Below are 20,189 nucleotides of genomic sequence, written 5' to 3' on the forward strand. Positions count from 1 at the left end.
TGCCTATGGTTGGAGTCCAGTTTCTTGGATCGACCTGATCGACATCTATTAATCAGTGATTTTGTGTCATTGTACCTTCCAAACACATATTGCACAGAAGAGGGTGTCTTTTTTTTACATTTTCTGCTTTTTTTTATCGACTGTCCCTCCTTTCTCAACTTAACAATTAACTCTCTAATTGGTATTGGTATTTCCATTGTAGTCCCAAGTTTTACTGTGTCTTACCTTACTACAGTCACAGGCAACTCTGCACTGACTCTGTAGCTTTCTGAACAACAACAAACACAGGTTCTCTTACACTGTCTGTACTCTCCTTTAGTTTTGAGTTGTGTTGTATTGTGTTTACGAGAAAATGTACAGAGATAACTGCGCTGTTTTCTGTAGGTATTAACTGTAAACGGTGTATATTTTACGTAATAATAAAATTTATTTTTTTACTATATATTTAATCAGATTTTTTCAGAAATGTTAATATGTGAGTCTGGTGTACGGAGACATTTTTTTACTGACTGTTGGTAAAGTTTTGAAAAATGGAGCTGTTCCATTTTTGCAATGGTGTAGTCAATTATTCCGATATACAAAACAACAGAACATGCAGTAGCAGCAATGCTTGGCATTAATAAAAACACAATAATTTGCATAATTCGTAAAGAAGGCAAAGAAACAGAATTAGAGGATACAAATATCAACTCCGAGGGGAAAAAGAGGTAAGTCAACAAATAAAATAGAACTGAATGACACAGATAACTTCGTTATTGAGAGAAAGTTTCAGAATAAATTATACAGTAAATAAATAAATACCAATTGTAAACAAACTTATGAAATTTTGCCAAGAGATTAAATTCTAAGTTTGTAATGATAGGTACACTTCAAAAAATAATTAAAACTATGGGATTTAAATTTTAGAAATGCAAAAATAACAGACATATGCTGATAAAAACACTACATATTATTGTGAAATGAGCACCATATCTTTGCTTTTTGATGAACAGAAAACAATGAAAGAACCAGTTAAGTGTTTCTTTGTGAAACGTGGTGTCACACACACCATACACTTCATAAATGCTGGCAAGAAGTCAATGTATCAGGAGTGTTTGCAAATTACAGTCCCAGGCAAGATTCATAGTTGCTCATGAGGGTAACGAGAATGGATTTATTCCAGGTGCATAAAATTTAAAATAAGAAAGATAAGACTATCACAATAAAGTGAATGTACAAAATTTCACCAAGTGAAAACAATTCCAGGATTACCTCCACAGAGCATCGTAGTATACGACAATGCAACAATGCCACAGTAAACAGCTTAAGGCTATGCGCCACTGAGTTTTTGCGAAACATTTCAATTTTCCCGCAAAAATCATTTGACCTATGAGAAATATTTCTGCAAAGTTTCATTTCATTATTTGAATAATGGTAGGTGATCTAAATATTAATTATTTTAAAGGGCCATAGGCTAACTTGACCTTTAAATGCAGTTTTCCGATATGAATTTGTTTACATTTTTCAATTCAAGGAATCAGATTTCTCAAAAACTAAGTAAGATAATGCAATAACATTTTACCACACATTTTAAACATTGTATTCTAAGGTAATGTATATTTTTTTATGTCTCTTGAAAAAGGCAGCCAGTATAATTTTTATGCATGGCTAAAGAAAAAAAAAAATTTTAATTCTTCAACAAGTACTTTTTTTATTTCAAACCACAAATGAAAAAAACATTTGCACAATTCCATTACTCAATTATTCAGCAATATGTTAAGTCATGAAACTAGAAAAAATCTTTATTCATGGCCTGGGTTCGATTCCCAGTGGAGCCAGAAAATTTAATGTAAAATTTTTACCTCGGGACTAGGAGAGATGGTGGTGCACAACTTTTGATCACAAATTGTGCACCAATATGCCTGAGTTAAATCCCAAGTCTCTCCACAGTGCATATGAAGAGAAAGCATATGTCACTGTTGATAGTGATTTGTCCGTTGGATGGGGATCAGCTGGGGATGTTGAGCCTGACCTCCTAAGTGCTATTCGACAGGAGTAGGTCACGTGTTGGCACCATGTTTCCCCTTCTCCCTTTTTCACCATCATCATCTTCACCCACTTCCTACACTACAATTACACGAACACTTACACATACACTCACCCTAATACAGACATAACTCCTCACAGAACCACATCATGCATAACATGACCCGCTGAAGTGGTGTGCAACTTGAAATGGGTCACAGTCCTGCCATCTATCCACCCTATGCACAACCCGATTCACGCAAGTGAAATGGATATGCATTAGACACACACACTCACTCACGTGCAATCTGATTTAGTGGGAAGATATGCATTTTCTATGTAGTTTTTTAATAGACAAAATTTACAACATTATCGAAATTTTGATGAAAGGAATTAGTGACTAAAATTGTACTGAAATCAGTTAAAAACTGTGGAAGTTTCAAAACTCAGTAGCGCATACCCTTAATAAATCATCAGCATTATCTTCCCCTAAACATGAATTCGCAGATTGCTTCAAAGAAATAGGATTGAATATGATCAAAATCTAACGAGATCTAAACTTTCACAATTGGTAAAACAGAGATCGAGGCTTTATGACACTAACACTAACTCCAGACCTAAATCCGATTAAATACACATGACGTCAACCAAAGAGTAAAATGGTCGAGAATGAGTGCTCTGTCCATTAAAAAAAAATGAAAAAAAAAAAAGTCTGTACTTTGAACTCCATCATAACAGAAGAATGGAAAGAAACCATTGAACACACTAAAAAGATAGTGAAAGAATCAGTGGCGAAGCTTCAGGGTAGGCAGGGTAAGCTGAGCTTTTCCGAACATTTTCGAAGGAGGGACAAGATTAACTTAGAATTTAGTTAATTGATAAATGAGTTCTATTCAGTCAATACTTAACATAAAAACACAATAAAATATGTTATAACAACATTTAAAAACAAACGTTTTCGCCAATTTTGATTGGCATCTTCAGGTCGTGTAGGTCGAATAGAATATGTTATAATAAGTGAACACTTGGTATATAAAGTTAAAAACAGAAGTTAAAACTATAATGTAAGTTAAAAACATAAATTAAGATCGAAGAACACAGATCATAGCATCATAGAACAAATTGCCAACTTACTTTACGTTTCCTTAAGACAGAATTATTTTTCTTTCAATGACAAAATTTATCAACAAACAAAAGGCTTAGCCATGGGTGATCCCCTATCTGGTCTCCTCTCGGAAGTGTTCTTACAAAGTTTGGAATGTAAACAAGTCCCCAATTTAACCATTCAGTATAACATTCTCTTCTATGCCCGTTACGGGGATGATACTCTCATACTTTACAATAGTAATAGTGCAATCCATGAAGATATTCTCAAAAATTTTAATAACCTACATCCCAATCTAAAATTTACTTGTGAGACAGAACATAATAGATCCATAAACTTTTTGGATTTGAACATAGCCATTCGAGGCTCCAATTTTTGTTATAATATTTATAGGAAACCCACAACCACCAGTCATTCCATTCAATTTGATTCCAATCACCCCTACACACATAAGATTAGTAATTTCCGTTTTCTAGTTGACCGGTTGCTCAAAGTCCCCCTAAACAGAAACAATTATCAGGCAGAATATAGATACATTGTAAATTTAGCACAAATCAATGGCTTTAATAAGAATTTAATTACCAATTTGATAAGAAAACGCTTAAATAAATTTAAAGCAGAACCCAAAACTAATGGCACTTTAATAAGTTCTGTCAAAAAGACTAAAGCCACCCACTGGAAACCCATGACATTTTTCGGAAATGTATCATACAAATTAGGTAACCTTTTTAGAAAAGAAAAAATTAACGTGGCATTCCGTAACAACAACAAACTTAATAATATAATTCCCAATAACATTCAAAATTACAATGTAAAAACTGCCCCAGTAAATATGTTGGCCAAACAAAAAGGAACTTTCGCACGCATTACAAAGAACACGTCTCTGACTTCAAATTCAATAGGAATAAATCAAAGTTTGCCACGCATCTCATTTCTCTTAATCACGAACTCACTGGCATAGAAGAAGCCCTTCAGGTCTTAAAGACTATTAACAATCATAATTACATGAATGCTGCAGAAGAAATATATATTACCACCCATTCTAATAATAATGATAGCCCGCTCCTCAATGAACAATTCCCAAATTCAAATAACCCGCTGTTTAAGATCATACGTAAGTAACTTTCACCCATCCACTAGTTTTGCCAGGTATACAGTTTTCGTCATACGCTACCACTTAATGTAAAGCTCAGTCATGTCGCCGCCCTCATGGATTCAAGACGCTTTTCCAACTTTTTGTAAGTATTGTTTTAGAAGATTCAAATAATACTTAAATGCTTCTAAATACTCTTTCATTCTATCCTTACAATTTACAGGACTTTTCCTGCTTTCCATAATCGGCCACACGGACCGACCTGTCTGTAGCATCGTCAAATCTGTAAATCTGTCTTGAAAACTGTACCTGCAATGACGGAAGAGTTTTGCTGTTCCCTTGGGTCACACACGCCTCTTTCAACATAGTGCTTCTACATACATCGTGGTGGCTTTTTGCTAAGTTCTATTCTCTGTTTTTAACTTATATTATAGTTTTAACTTCTGTTTTTAACTTTATATACCAAGTGTTCACTTATTATAACATGTTCTATTCGGCCTACACGACCTGAAGATGCCAATCAAAATTGGCGAAAACGTTTGTTTTTAAATTTGTTTACTTACTTACTTACAAATGGCTTTTAAGGAACCCGAAGGTTCATTGCCACCCTCACATAAGCCCGCCAGCGGTCCCTATCCTGTGCAAGATTAATCCAGTCTCTATCATCATACCCCACCTCCCTCAAATCCATTTTAATATTATCCTCCCATCTACGTCTCGGCCTCCCTAAAGGTCTTTTTCCCTCTGGTCTCCCAACTAACACTCTATATTCATTTCTGGATTCGCCCATATGTGCTACATGCCCTGCCCATCTCAAACGTCTGGATTTAATGTTCCTAATTATGTCAGGTGAAGAATACAATGCGTGCAGTTCTGTGTTGTGTAACTTTCTCCATTCTCCTGTAACTTCATCCCGCTTAGCCCCAAATATTTTCCTAAGCACCTTATCTCAAACACCCTGAACCTATGTTCCTCTCTCAGAGTGAGAGTCCAAGTTTCACAACCATACAGAAGAACCGGTAATATAACTGTTTTATAAATTCTAACTTTCAGATTTTTGGACAGCAGACTGGATGATAAGAGCTTCTCAACCGAATAATAACACGCATTTCTTTAAATTTGTTTAAATGTTGTTATAACATATTTTATTGTGTTTTTATGTTAAGTATTGACTGAATAGAAGTCATTTATCAATTAACATTGAACTTAACAGAACCAATATGCCTTTAAAATTAGAATTTAGTTAATTAAAAGCAGGAGCGTTTCTGCATTTCGTTTACCTTTTAGCGATGTAAAGCACAGCCTAGATCACTATTTCCGAATGATGCCTTCAGCCCAGCTTACCCAAAACTTTTTCCATGCTTTGCTACTGGGAGGAATACTGCATAAAGGATTGGTTCATAAACGAAGAAGTGAAAAAGATTGTCATTAGAGAAGGACTTTGATGATAATAATAGTGAGTTCGATCATGAAGCTCCAAAAGTGCAAAATCAAAAGACAGAAGTTCAACAGACACTGAAGAAGAAACGGATAACACTCTAACAGGAACTGCATTATGCAAAACTGGCTTTCAGGTAGTAGCTCCCTGTAAAGCAGGTTTGAACAATTTTTCCTTGAAATTATTCAAACTTGCTTTACAGGGAGCTACTACCTGAAAGCCAGATTTGCATAATACATTTGTTACTGAAGGTATGTGAACAGAAAGCCACCATTTAAGTCACACAGTATTTGTGTGCACTCATAGTTGAGTTCTGGCATCTTGTCAGCTCCCTTTGAGTTGTGTGGATACAAAAGAAAAATTGTGACGGTGTCGTGTATAGTTCCTGGGGTAGCTCAGTCGGTAAAGCATTCAAGCGCTAAGCGAAGGATCCCGGGATTGATACCCGGCCCCGGAACAATTTTTCCTTGAAATTATTCAGGAACTGCATTATTTTAAACATGATGTAAGTACCGAATATTATTAGCCAGTTACGAAATTATGGATAACTTGATATAAAACTGTAGGCCCTAATACAAATATAGTAGTATAATAAAATTTGCAATCACGTTTTAGCTATCATAAAAGATGAATAACAGTGAGTAGTCCAGATTGCACATCAAACAAACTATATACCGTATGCAATGCTACAGACAAAGAAAAATAAACAGTGCCCTCCACTCGACCAGTACAGTGGTGTCACCAGAAATACAAGATGCAAAACTACTGAGCAATAGAAAAAATAACTACAGATGTGATCACAGCAGCAATCTCTGGAAATACACTTTCGCTAATAAATTAATTATTTATGTAATTTCCTTCCTTCCAACACATTTTCTTTTTCTGTGTCTAGAAATTTATCTGAATGCAGTGTATAACAAAATTGATAATTTAAACTAATAACAGTTTCACTGTATTTAACTTATTTGTAACACATTGAATAAAAGTTTATTCCAGAGATTTACTTACTTGCACATCTACAAGTGCGAAGTGTGCTACAAATTACATATTACTACAATAATGATCCCTTTAATTTCAGTAAATGAATCTAAATATGTTACCAACTTAACATCCGACTCTGTACATCAGCTGAAACATAGTTATTATAAAATAATAATTCATTTACTTATAAGTGAATTCTCTGAACAATTTCTGTCAATATATCAATTAATTCTCTTTGAATTGTTAACCTATATTAATATAAGAAGTTAAAATGACTGGCACTGTTCGTCTCCTGTGATATACAGAGTGAACTGTAAGTAATATCATTAATTTCAAGGGGTTATTCTTTGAGATATTTCAAACAAAAAGTGTAATACAATTTTCTCGTTCTTGCTTCCCTTTTGAGATAAAAATAGTTTTATATGAAACATTTCATAGCATGTTTTGGGAAAGACATTGATTTAATTCCCAATACACTCAGCCAATTTAAGAGAGCAGTGTATTATGATAATAAATGATTGAAAGAATTTTAGTTTTGTCCTTTAAATGTGCAAAAATTTGATCCGAAAATATGTAACTTTTCGTTCTGAAAAGGAATTTTACAGTGTTATATTTGTTCAGATCAAATTTCTGCACATTTAAAATACAAAACTAAAATTCTTTCAATCACTTATTATTTATTAGGGCTAGGATTTTGATGAAATTGCATCTTTTTTCTAGTAAGCCAGAAACATAGCTGCTTTAGTATTTATATGTTATGTGATAAACTGAGTGTTTTAAGACATGTTAGAGCATTTTTTTGCCTGTTTCAACTCATAAGAGCATCTTTTGTTTTATTCGGTCATTTTTTAGGCATTTTCATTTAATTTTGGCCATAAATCCCCATTATTAATGTAAAATAATGTTTAATTTCTTTGATATTTTCTTGACATATTTTGTCCATTAATACCCATTATTTTGTATAATATTTTAATCGTTTTTCTACACAAATATTACCATTTTAACATAGTACACCCCATGCAATGTATCACTCCAATCACCCCTTCAATATAGACTCCTCTATACTTGCTAATTCAGGATAAGAGTGGCTTTGTGGTGGACTACATGGAAACTAAAAGTAAAGTAAATTCATGGCGCTGCAGCCCATGAAGGGCCAAGACAGACCAGCTGACTGTTGACTTCACGTCCACATGCCGATGCAGAGGTGAACTATCATACATGGAAACTACATCAGATAAAATGATTAATTAAAGTGTATTGCCTAGAAAAAATTATGTAAAACTTAATTTAATTACTAATCTAAATATTAAGTACTACAAAACCTCTTTTCCTACTAAGCCAAATACGTAAGATCAATTTTTAGAGCATTTTTCAGGCCATTTTTGAAAGATTTTTAGGTCATAAACGCATTGTTTTTAGGACATTTTTTCATGATTTATAGGTCATCAAAATCCTAGCCCTACTTATTATCATAATACACTGCTCTCTTAAGCTGACTCAACATATTGGGAATTCAGGCAATAGCTTTCCCAAAACATGCTATGAAATGTTTCATATAAAATAATTTTTTAAGCAGAAACAAGAATTAAATTTTTTTTGTTTGAAATATCTCAAAGAATAACTCCCTGAAATTAATGACATTACTTACGGTTCACACTGTATATTATGATCTTAAATAACTTATAGCTTTGTAAAATAAAATTAAAAGAAAGACATGAAACTATATGCATAAATCATACAATTTCATCCACTCGTGCTTCATTACAAATTATGTGAAAGTTGCTTCTTATTTTGCTCTGACACAGCATTGAAAACTACATCACTTCATTCACAGTCGTACATTCATTTTTTAACATTAATTGCATTCTCATAATCATATATTGAATTTTAACATTTTCTCTCCATGTCAAATAGACACATCTACATAGTAGGCACAAAACATGATATGTTAACGTTTTAAAAGAGGAAAACATGAGAATTACTTCTATCGATCAATAATATTATCAATGTCTCTTGTTCAAGTTTTCCAGAACTTTTTAGTTGATTCAGTAACGATTTCATTGCCATTCTTTTCATTTGTACATACAAGAGCATATTACTGTATGTAGACTACATTACAAACCTCAAGATAGAGATGAAATCCTCTCTTCAAAAATAAGATAAAGTTTGTAACATTTAACACATTGTGATGTAGGCTTTGTGTATATAATGTTTTATAAGTTTATAATGTTACAGGTTATGGCACGAGTCAATGTTCAGAAAATGAATGAAATGAGTTTCCCTATTCTGACGAGTGCAATAACTGTATAACATTAGAAACATGTTTCGTACGTTCTTTATTTTTTTGTACAACAGCATTATAAAACAATTATAAAGTAATAACATCAAATTTTTAATTATGGGAAGTTTGATATCATGGTCTATGAACAAAGGGGTTCTATAACAACAATGATGTATTAAATGAATGGTATCAAACCAGACGTGACTATCCCACAATATCACAAAAATTAAGCTTTTTATCTTAATCACACCTTATGCTGATCTACCTTGTAGTAAGCATCAATAACGTTTCCTTAACTGATGAAACCTGTAATTGTGAGATTAAGTTTTCCAATATATGGATTTAACCGTTTGCAATTGAACTTAAACCCTGGATATCTTGGAAACTCTTTTATTTGGATTAGTCATATCTGGTTTGAAAGTCTACAAATATTACAGCATGGCAAATAGTTTCATAATATTAACTTTGTGGTACAATTAATATTTGAGGAGAATAAATCCATAATATTTGTGGTACAAGTTATGCCATCCAAATAGAAGTCATAACATTTTAGTTGACATGGTCATATTTTACAACACTAGTACATTAATGTGGCATATTATGCTCAATTTTCACTAACAATGAGACTATTTATAATGCTGGAGTACAAAAAAACATAATTATAACTAAGTACAGTATGAGAAATTAATAACATTATCGTACCCTTATAGCAACTAGAACAAAAGAAAATAACAGTCTGCTTAAAAACTCAACAGAACTTTATAACTCTGGTTTGACACATCAAACAGAAATTACAACTTCCTCAATTCAAGGTAACTTCACTAATAGAACACAACCCTGGGAGTTGTATAGAATATTATTTAACTTTAACAGAAGTTATTAAGAAATCTGATACTCCTCCAGACATTTTAATATCTTTATAATTAGAAACGATAAATTTAAATTATCCTGTCAGTGAGTGACTGCACGGTTTTACAGGTGCATCCTGTTTACCAAATCATGGAGATGCTGTTGCAATATGTTTCCCTTTTTCCTTTTACAGAGGGTTCGATACAAGCACTACAAATTTTGATGTTGAAGTTTCAGCTATTCTTCCAAGCTTACAAAATCTCCTGTGGTTCTATCGGATTCAAAAGCAGTTATCCTTGCTATAGCATCTGATGTTAAAAGTAAAAAACATATGTAATCCAGAGTGCCATGAAATTTTAAAATAACTGGTCAAATTAAATAAACTATTGGTACTTCAATGGATCCTTAGACATTGTGGAGTGGGAGGTGATGAGGCAGTGATTTCTTGGTCAAGAAAAGTGGCAAATTATTTCAAAACCATCTATACCTATGACTTAAAATTCTATTAAAAGAGTAATCAGAAATAAATCGATTAATATTTATATCTCCATCTATATAATCATCACTATACAAAATTATAACAATTTAATAAAAAATTACAATACTTGTAAAGCAGAACAATAACTGAATGTCCACGAAAATCTGCAGTAGCAGCATTCAGATTACTTGCAGGCCATGATCGCCCAATAGGAACATTTACATAAAATTGGTATTGCAGAATCTTCTTAATGCCAATATGGATCAAGATCAAAGATCACCTTTTTCACTGTCCAACTTTTACTTAATAATTTTATAGTTTTCCTGCCAAATAATAGAGTGCTAGAAAGTGAATGACATCATTGTCACGTGCTCAACATTAGATATTGATCAATAATTAATCAATCAACAAAACAATTGTAACTACATTAGTAAATACTGTAATATGAAAGGTTGAATGAATTCCTGAAAGTCCATCATACATTTAACGAGCAAATTTAGTAAATTCAAAATAATTTACAATGATACAATTTTGTTTTAATGTAAGAAATTATAATTAAAGAAGTGACATACCAATATTAATTCAATTATATCTCAAATTTACCTTTACCACATGGTACATATATGGCTATTAGGAATTAGCTACAGAACAACTCAATTGAATTTTTTGTCCATCACATTTGCTATAAAAATAATCTGTGGCGTTACAGCCAATGAAGAGCCTAGACCGACCAGCCGGCTGCTGGCCTCACACCCACATGCCGAAGCAGAAGTGGACGATCGTCCAACCAGGTGGGCACCAGTCCCATACACTGGCCGAAATTTCATGAGAAAATTTCTTCCCCTATGAGGACTCGAACCAGCACGCATTCTGTAACGCGAGTCCTAGGCAAGATGCCTTAGACCACGATGCCACGGCGTGATATTCACATTATCTATAGTGTAACAATAATGCTTCTGCAGATGAAAAAATTAAAAAAATTATGGTTTATTTAACGATGCTCGCAACTGCAGAGGTTACATCAGCGTCGCAAGTGTACTAGAATTTTGTCCCGCAGGAGTTGTTTTACATGCCAGTAAATCTACTGACATGAACCTGTCGCATTTAAGCACACTTAAATACCATCGACCTGGGCCAGGATCGAACCCGCAACCCCAAGCACAGAAGGCCAGCACTAGACCGACTACAATACCAAGGCTGACTCTGCAGATGAATAACAAGTGGCAAAATGAAATAGTAAATTTTGACTAAACAAAAACAAAACATTGGTGACAACATGATAACATTAGAGTGAGTGAGTGAATATACAAAAAAAAAAAAAAAAATACAACTGTAGAATAAATTCCGGAAGTGTTGCCATCCCTTTCAGGTAGTGGTTTTGTGGATAGATGCTGGGAGCCAAAGACAAGATGATGAACTGCTGATTTCAATTTCTATTATTAGCCTTTAATTTTTTTGCCTGTATTGTTATATTGCATTTGTAATTTTTAACGTCATTGTTTAGCTAATGACTCTGGTCAGATGCCTTTGCACTAAATAGATAATAGTACATTATGCAACGAGCCTATAATGGTATTAATTAAGACGCGAGTATGTTTATGAAACGAGCGCAAGAGAGTTTCATAAATTTCATACGAGCATCTTAATTATCATTATGGGCAAGTTTCATACAACTTTTTGTGCTCGACCATATTTCTAACTTGAAATTATTCATAAGTATTCATGTTATTCTTATCTGACTGGGGAGCGGAACTGACCTTGTGCAATATCTCGTAAATTATGAGATGTACGCAGACGCGAAAGTATTGATTTTTTCCGAGGAACAAATGTCATTGACCTTGATATAATCTAGAGAGTAAAATAAACATTAATCTTGAATATTATTTACAATTAACGCTAATTATTATAGTAACAGAACATAACCTTCTGCGACAGTATTGGATTTCCAGCCTCTGTGACGTTTCGCTAGTTGTCTTTCGATTGCATATCCGAGAATAATCATTTTCATATTGCTACAATGGTGTTTTCTGATTGGTGGAACACCTGAACTTTAATGAATAGGTGTACTTTAATGAGGTCCATTAAAGGGCTGCTACCAGGTGTATGATTACTACATTCCGGCATGGTCGAGCATAAATAAAAATTAATAATATGTAGCTAAGAAAACTGGAAAATTGTTGCAATTGTAATGCACTTTAATTAAAAGTTGCTGCAACCAAACAAATTAAGAGTGAGAATATTACTAAATAAGCTAAGCTGCACCTGATTCATTACAGTACAGAGAAGCAAGGTAAAATATGACAAAAGATGTTACAAAACTGGCTAAGTACCTCCACAGAAGCATCACAATATTGTGTTTGACTTGAACATTTCTATCCCTGGACTTTCATTGAGCCTAGCATTTTATAAGAGAAATAACTGTGAATTTACAATCTTGGAAATGATGTTGGTCACAAGTTTATGTGAACTGAATGTGATAAGAAGAGAAGTTCTGATAACATTAGTAGCTGCCTGATGAGAGTATTTGGAAAAAGAGAAGCCAGCAGCTGATGATGATCTGCTTTTAATATCCAATAAAGGTAAAGGCTAACAAAAAAAAATAAACATTATTTTGACAGGCCAGCTCAAGAGGGAAACAACTAAAAATTTTAAGTTTTGACAAATATGATTTTAAAATCTCATGTTGCTGTGAAAAATCCCAGGATCATTGAAATGACTTCAAATTCTGTTAATGATGTTGTATATTATATTATAACATCAAATTAGAGTGGTGTTAATAGAAGTTTTCACAGCAACATGACGTTTTAAAAGCAGCTTCTTCAAAACTTCAAATGTTGAAATGGTCCTTCGATTTGGTCTCAAAAGGCAGATTTGAAACAGTAGATCATTCCCATTCCCCCCTCCTTTCCAGGTAACTTTGGCAGAATTGAAACATATATTCTAAACCAACAACCACTGGAACTCTGTAATAAAGGAATGTTATGTAAAGAAACTTTTTTTATGAAAAAGATAAAAAGGGAAAAATTCAAAGATCTCTACAAATCAAGAAAGCAATGATGGTTCACACTTTTAAGAATCTCTGAAGCTGCTATATTCCATTCAAAAAAAAAAAAAAAAAAAAATCATCCCCTTCCAAGTGAAAGTACATCTGTAGTGAAGTAAAATAATTTCATCATTTCAATATTGGGAAAGAAGAAAGTTCATCAAGAGAAACTGTAGATCTTACAGCATTGCTACAAATTATAATCGAGTCCTTTCTTTCTGCTAGAAGCAGCTTGATGTTGTCTCTCATGCTCTATGTTTCCCTTAGTGTTATTTTCATGGAATTTAAATTAAACAAAGATGTCACACAAGGAAGTGGAGTGTAACAATGTAAAAACAAAGTGACAAAAAGAGCAAAAAAAAAAAAGTGAAGCATTTGCAACATAATATTCAATTTGCCTGTTCATTATTATTCTAATTGTATTGAACTATTATAATATTTCTTCAATCCTGGATCCGCAACTAGTACAATTACGTTTTCAGAATGCCACAGACCTAAGCCACAGCAGGATTGCAGTGTTTATTCCATGCAATGCACCTTAAACTGGTACAGATAACATTACGCCTTATTGTCATAATACTACTAAGAGTCCGATTATTATAACAACAAGAATAAATTGAAAATCAGAACAAGTTATTAGTTTGAATTTCAGAATTTCTTCAACTCTTAATTTTGCTTTCCTAGAAAATTTATATTTTGTGGCTTAAGTCTATATCACTCTCGATGCTTCAAATATGTATGACTGTAGCGTAAAGGTGGACATGAGCACTGTGTGTAGGACATACCAGTATTATTCTAAATTCAGGATATAACTTTCCTTTCATCAAGATAGTAAAAGAAATTATCCACACGTTTGGGGGCATGATAGCTCAAGATATGAAGGGTCATGGCTACATCATCTATGAAGAGGTTTCTGGTCTGACCACAAATGGCAGTACTCGGCACATAGATATAATTGTGTTTAGACCAAACTCCAAATCCAGAGTAATCCTGAACCCTACAGTCCGGTTTCAGTCTCTTAGTGGCTAGCCAGAAGAGGACAATTTTGAGAAAAAATCTATATATAATCTCACAATTCATTACTACAAAATTACATACAATCTAGTCAATGACTAGAGCAGAATCATTCCAAAATTTGTTGATAATTTCTAGACATCAATAGGATTAAATAAAGCACTCCTCCTTGGATTGGCCATTATCACTATTAAAGGGCCTGCTTCAATTTTTAGAAATCACCCTTATGGATCTAACAAATAATTTATTAATTTTAAGAATATTAATATATTAAAGTCGCTGGGGCAAAAAAATCAAGTTTTTAAACCATCACAACTATAAAAACACATCAGACTCCAAATCTATAAAGCCAGGAATACATGGATGCGCTGCAGCAGTAATGCAACAAGGATCGAACAGAATTCCAGGCTTCGTTCGCTCGTTTGTACGCGATTTCAAGCACACGCTGCGGCAAAAACGAGCACACCTCAAATGCTGCGCAGAGATCCATTCCCTGTTGGTGTTTCTCGCAAACACAAAGGGATTCGTTGCCGCAGTGTGGACAGGTTTGTTGCTGATCTCGTGAAGCACGCACATCTCAAGCATGGAGTGGTCTGAAGTAGACTGGACCTCATAAATTATGTCCAGTCTTGTGGAATTCTGGTGACATTGACTATTATAATAAAAACAACGGAACGTGCCAGTGAACACGCAAGATGAGACAGGGCTCCAAAACGAGCGAAAAACCAGGATGATAGTACAGAATTACTGGCAAACACCATTGGAATTATGCGAGCCGCTGCTGGAACGTTAATTTTTTTAATTGGTTATTTTACGACGCTCTATCAACTACTAGGTTAGACCCTATTTATCGTCAATAGAATTTGTGATAGTGAATTGGCAATCGACGAGATGAGGTCGAGATTCGCCATAGATTACTTAACATTCGTCTTACGGTTGAGGAAAACCTCGGAAAAACACAATTAGGTAATGACACCAAGTGGGAATTGAACCCATGCTTGAGCGCAATTCCGGATCAGCAGGCAAACGTGTTACCGTCTGAATCAAACCAATGTTGAACAAGTGAAGTCAAATAATTTTGTACTTTCCTTTCATTGAAAATAATAGCATATCAAGCGACTACTAGGAAAGGGATTCAGCAAGCTATTTATGTCATTCAGGTGAAAGCAAAACGAAACTTCTTTGAAATGCCAACTTACTATGGACAAAAAGTTGTCATTCATCTGCACCTTCATTTGATGTCTAATTTCTAAATAGGTTATCCTAGACAACCTATTCAATCAATTACTCCCTCAACTTCCTATGCTTCAGCTCCCGAACCACCGCAACATCCTCCGATCAAGTCTTCTCAAGCAGACTTTTAATTACAAAATCTCCAATCCCATTCTTACTACACTACACTCTGTCACTTTGGGATTTGAATCAAACTCTCTCGGCTCTCTTCAACAAAATCCAGCCAAAACTCCGTCCCCAGAATGTTCATCACATAGGCTACTCCAAAGTCAAAACCAGCAGGTTTAATGTCTTCTGTTTTTTTTTTCTTATTATTTGCAATGAATTGAATAACAATTTTTGTAGTATTTGTTGCACATATTTTGCATTCCTATGTTTTATTTTAAAATAATTTTCTTTGGCTGATTTAAAATACTCGTTTTGACCGTACACTTAAATTAAAAACATCATTTGGCAATCAAACTTTCATTACTCGAAAAAGAAAATGTTTGTAGTTTTATTGTAGTGTTTCGTTATTACAATGCGATTTCGAAATATTTAACTGTAATTCTCTCTATGTTTCATTATTTGTATTGCAATTAAAATATCCCCATTAAAGAAGCACATTATGTTGGTGCTATGATGATAACTCATCTTGATATTTTTCTTTAATGCCCTGACAATTGCTGGGCAAACTTCTGGGATTATTTCTCCAATAATCTGTTTTGAAATTCGCAAAAGATATTGAAGTCTTGTAAATGAATCCCATCGCCAAGAATTCTAAGTCAGTGCGAACCTGGAATATTGACACATACAGGCAATCAACCAAAAATAGTGTTTTACATGCTTTGTTAATTACACAATAACATTCCTCAAAAGATGAATAGAGTTTAGTACAATAAATAGGCCTATTGTCCTATCTTGCACGTTGGTGGCTGACTTTTTAGTTTGGCCCAATTTTTATCAATAATTCTCTAGAATTGGTGGAAATCAGCCGAGTAGTCCTAAGGTTTTTATACTGGCCGCTTATTTCTTGAAAGTTTATAGCACTTAACAAATTACTCCCTAGCTACTTCTTGTACACTCCGTAGGTCCACATTTCTTTCTGTTGAAAATGTATCCTATTACTACCAAAGCGCAAATAGCAGTTAGCAAAACTTCCTCATTTCCCATGTCGTGCATCATGCTAAATAGAATGGAACTAGAAAGGTGTTCGAGGCTTGCACGCTACTCACACGGTTCGTATCGTGCACACTGCTTGTTCGAGAGTGTACAGTTTCCTCCGCACATTACATGTAATGCCACGTTACTGCCGCAGCGTGTCCATGTATTCCCAGCCTAAGAGATCTGCTAGACCTATAGTCATGGACCATCGGAAGACAGATGAGAAACGTTTGACAGCAGCAGAAATGAGGTTCGTTTCCTTCTCGAACAACAAAGGAATGCTGACATCATAAATGTCCTCAACATGGACTCAAGTACATCCAACAATAGCGTGCAAATTGGAAATCACAAATTGAACAATGCATTCACACAGAATATCTGTCCTTTTCTCCACCGGGTCACAGGAATTTGGGACATCTTATGAAGCACTGGCAGGAGTCCGTAACAGATCCACTAGGGTCTAATATACTTGATCTGCAAATGATGATGATTAATGATTATGACAATAAGTACAATTAAAAAAAATTGTAAACCTCATAACAAATGGACAGACAAAATAAGAAACGAAGCTGTGCTAGAAAGAGTGGGTGAAGAAAGAATGATGCGGAAACTGATCAGGAAGAGAAAAAGAAATAGGCTGGGTCACTGACTAAGGAGAGACTCCCTACTGAAGGATGAAGTGGAAGGAATGGAAAACGGAAGAAAAGTTCGGGCAAAAGAAGATATCAGATAATAGAAAACATTAAGAAACATGGATTGTATGCAGAGACAAAGAGGAAGGCAGAAAATAGGGAAGATTGGGAAAGGCTGGGCTTTCAGTGAAAGACTTGCCTTTGGGCAGAACACTAAGAATGAACTTAACAAAACATTTTCAGATTCACACTATCACACTGCTGTAGCAATGATCTGTCTGACAATAAAAATGTAACCTGCTTTCATAATTAAATGTACATACCTGTTATTTACACAAGATGTTCGAAATGAAGACCATCCTTCTATAAGCTTGACTGGCATGTTTGGAAAGTATTCCTCATCACCTGGTGAAGTCTTTTTTTATGAAATGTAAAGAATTCCTCCTCTGATACCCTGTCTGAGTTCAACTAACAAAGGAATGAGGATTATTCTCACATACTTTGTCTTTAAGCTTTCCGTAAAGCTTAAAGTCACACGAATTCAAATCAGGAGATCTCAGAGGCCACAAATCATGACACAGTACAATTACTGAACACTTCATGAATTGTGGGAAGTTCGCAGTGGTGGGCTTTATACGTATAAAATGTTCATACTTACTTTCTTTGGCAACTCAGTCAAACATGTCACTCCAATAATTCTGCGATCCTGATTCCACATCATACACTATTATTATTATTATTTTTTTTAATTCTATAAGGATTTATAACATCTCATGCCGATTTTTCCAACAGTTATTTTGACCATTAATATAAATACAAAGATAAAACCATGCTTCTACACTGAAAGTTTATATGGGATCAATATACAGTATACAGAGTGTATCTAAATTGGTGTCAAATATTTCGGGGACGTGTTCCTAACATCAAAACAATTAAAAAAGTTAATAAGAACATGGGTCTGAAAACCATTCGTTAGGGAGTTATTAAAGGATTTGTTCCTTCATTGACCTCTGATTGTTTGATGGTTTTTTGTTTGTTTGTATTTTGTAGAGCAAAGAAATCAGAAGAAAATGTATTCTGTAAGTGAATAGAACGAAATGATTTGCATCATTTAATTGATGATGTGCTTCTGGATGTCATCCAACGAATGTGTTTTAACACAATGCTGCTCCAGCTCATTTCAGTCTGATAGTTCGTAATTTTTTTAATGATCGATTTCCCCAAAGATGTATTGGTCGAAGGGGATTCATTGCATGGCCTGCTCGATCGCCTGATTTGAATCCAATGGATTTCTTCGTCTGGGGACATTTAAAGTCCCTTGCTTATGCAACTCCTGTACTTAATGTATGATTTGAGGCTTTCTCGGCGTTGGTTCGCTAATATGTTTTCGCGGGATATCAGCCGAGTTAAGATTTTGGAATGCTCCAAGCTTTCGACTGCTATCTCTGCAGCCATCTTCAGGGAAGTGATGTCCGAACAGAAAATCGAAAGATAATATAGATGTTAGGCTGTCTCAGGTGAAACGGGATTGGTTGGCGGATCGGCCAATCCGTGGCCGGGAATTATCATTCCTCGTAAGCTCCGCCCCTCCCGGGATTCCTGTGTGAAGTTTGGCGGGCGGCGAGCCCTGTTCCGCCGGTTGGAATTGGTTGCCGTCCTCGGTCCGTGATCTTCATGACCTTGATTGTAAGAGGGCCTAAGTTGGTCCAAGGCCGGTGTCCATGCCGGACTGAGCTGGAGTCCACCGTCTCTGTTAAAGTTGTTTTTCTCCAGCTTGACCAAGGTCATTAGCAAATCAAGCCACTACTGAAATCATACAATCAAGGAGGCCACAGAGATCAAGCTGGAGAAAAACAACTTTAACAGAGACGGTGGACTCCAGCTCAGTCAGGCATGGACACCGGTCTTGGACCAACTTAGGCCCTCTTACAATCAAGGTCATGAAGATCACGGACCGAGGACGGCAACAGATTCCAACCGGCAGAACAGGGCTCGCCGCCCGCCAAACTTCACACAGGAATCCCAGGAGGGGGCGGAGCTTACGAGGAATGACAATTCCCAGCCCTGGATTGGCCAATCCGCCAACCAATCCTGTTTCACCTGAGACAGCCTAACATCTATATTACCTTTCGACTTTCTGTTTGGACATCACTTCCCTGAAGATGGCTGCAGAGATAGCAGTCGAAAACTTGGAGCACTCCAAAATCTTAATCCTGTACTTAATGTTGATATTCTGAGAGCATATCCAAACAGATTTCACGAAATACGAAACACTCCAGGAATTTTCAACAGAGTACACCAGAGCATGTAACGAAGGTTTAGGGGATACATCGAATCAGGAGGAAGCCACGTCGAGCAATTTTTTGTAACATTAAAGTTTGTCTTGTAACTATGAAATAAATTATTTTGAGACCAATGTTCATATGAACCTTTTGTAATGTTTTGGTGTTAGGAACATGTCCCCGAAATATTTGACACCAATTTAGATATACCCTGTATACACTGTACTTCTTCCTATTTCAATCCATGCACTCTGTCTACATCAGAGATCAGGCATGATCTGTGAGAGATCACACATAAGTACTCATTTTCTCAAGCCTGATGCAATTACAAAAAATCACCATATATAAATAGTTTGAAAGAGAACTGAATGACATAACTTTAATAATATTTTAGTCTCCAGTGTGAATTTTCATCCCGTTCCTCCAAATGAATTCCATCTACAGCTCAGTACTCTAACAAAATTATCATCAATTTTTCGCTGATCAGTACATATGTACGTAGATGAATTTGTATACTGGTATTACAACATTTTTCTCTACTATTTTTTCATAAAACAAGCTCCTGTGCTACTATAAAATTAGAAAGTGTAATAAATTTTCATAATTAAATTTC

The 20,189-nt window shown here is 34.9% G+C and overlaps 1 long non-coding RNA gene across 1 annotated transcript; it reads right to left on the minus strand.

Annotated features, from left to right (window-relative positions):
* Positions 1–930: 930 nt before the first annotated feature.
* On the minus strand, positions 931–18,841 carry LOC138715425 (uncharacterized). Its single transcript, XR_011336317.1, has 2 exons — positions 11,383–18,841; positions 931–11,342 (listed from the first exon to the last, which is right to left on the minus strand). It is a non-coding gene; the product is annotated as an uncharacterized lncRNA (long non-coding RNA).
* Positions 18,842–20,189: the final 1,348 nt, after the last annotated feature.

The sequence above is a fragment of the Periplaneta americana genome, chromosome 15 (assembly GCF_040183065.1).
Source record: "Periplaneta americana isolate PAMFEO1 chromosome 15, P.americana_PAMFEO1_priV1, whole genome shotgun sequence".
Taxonomy (NCBI): Eukaryota; Metazoa; Arthropoda; class Insecta; order Blattodea; family Blattidae; genus Periplaneta; species Periplaneta americana.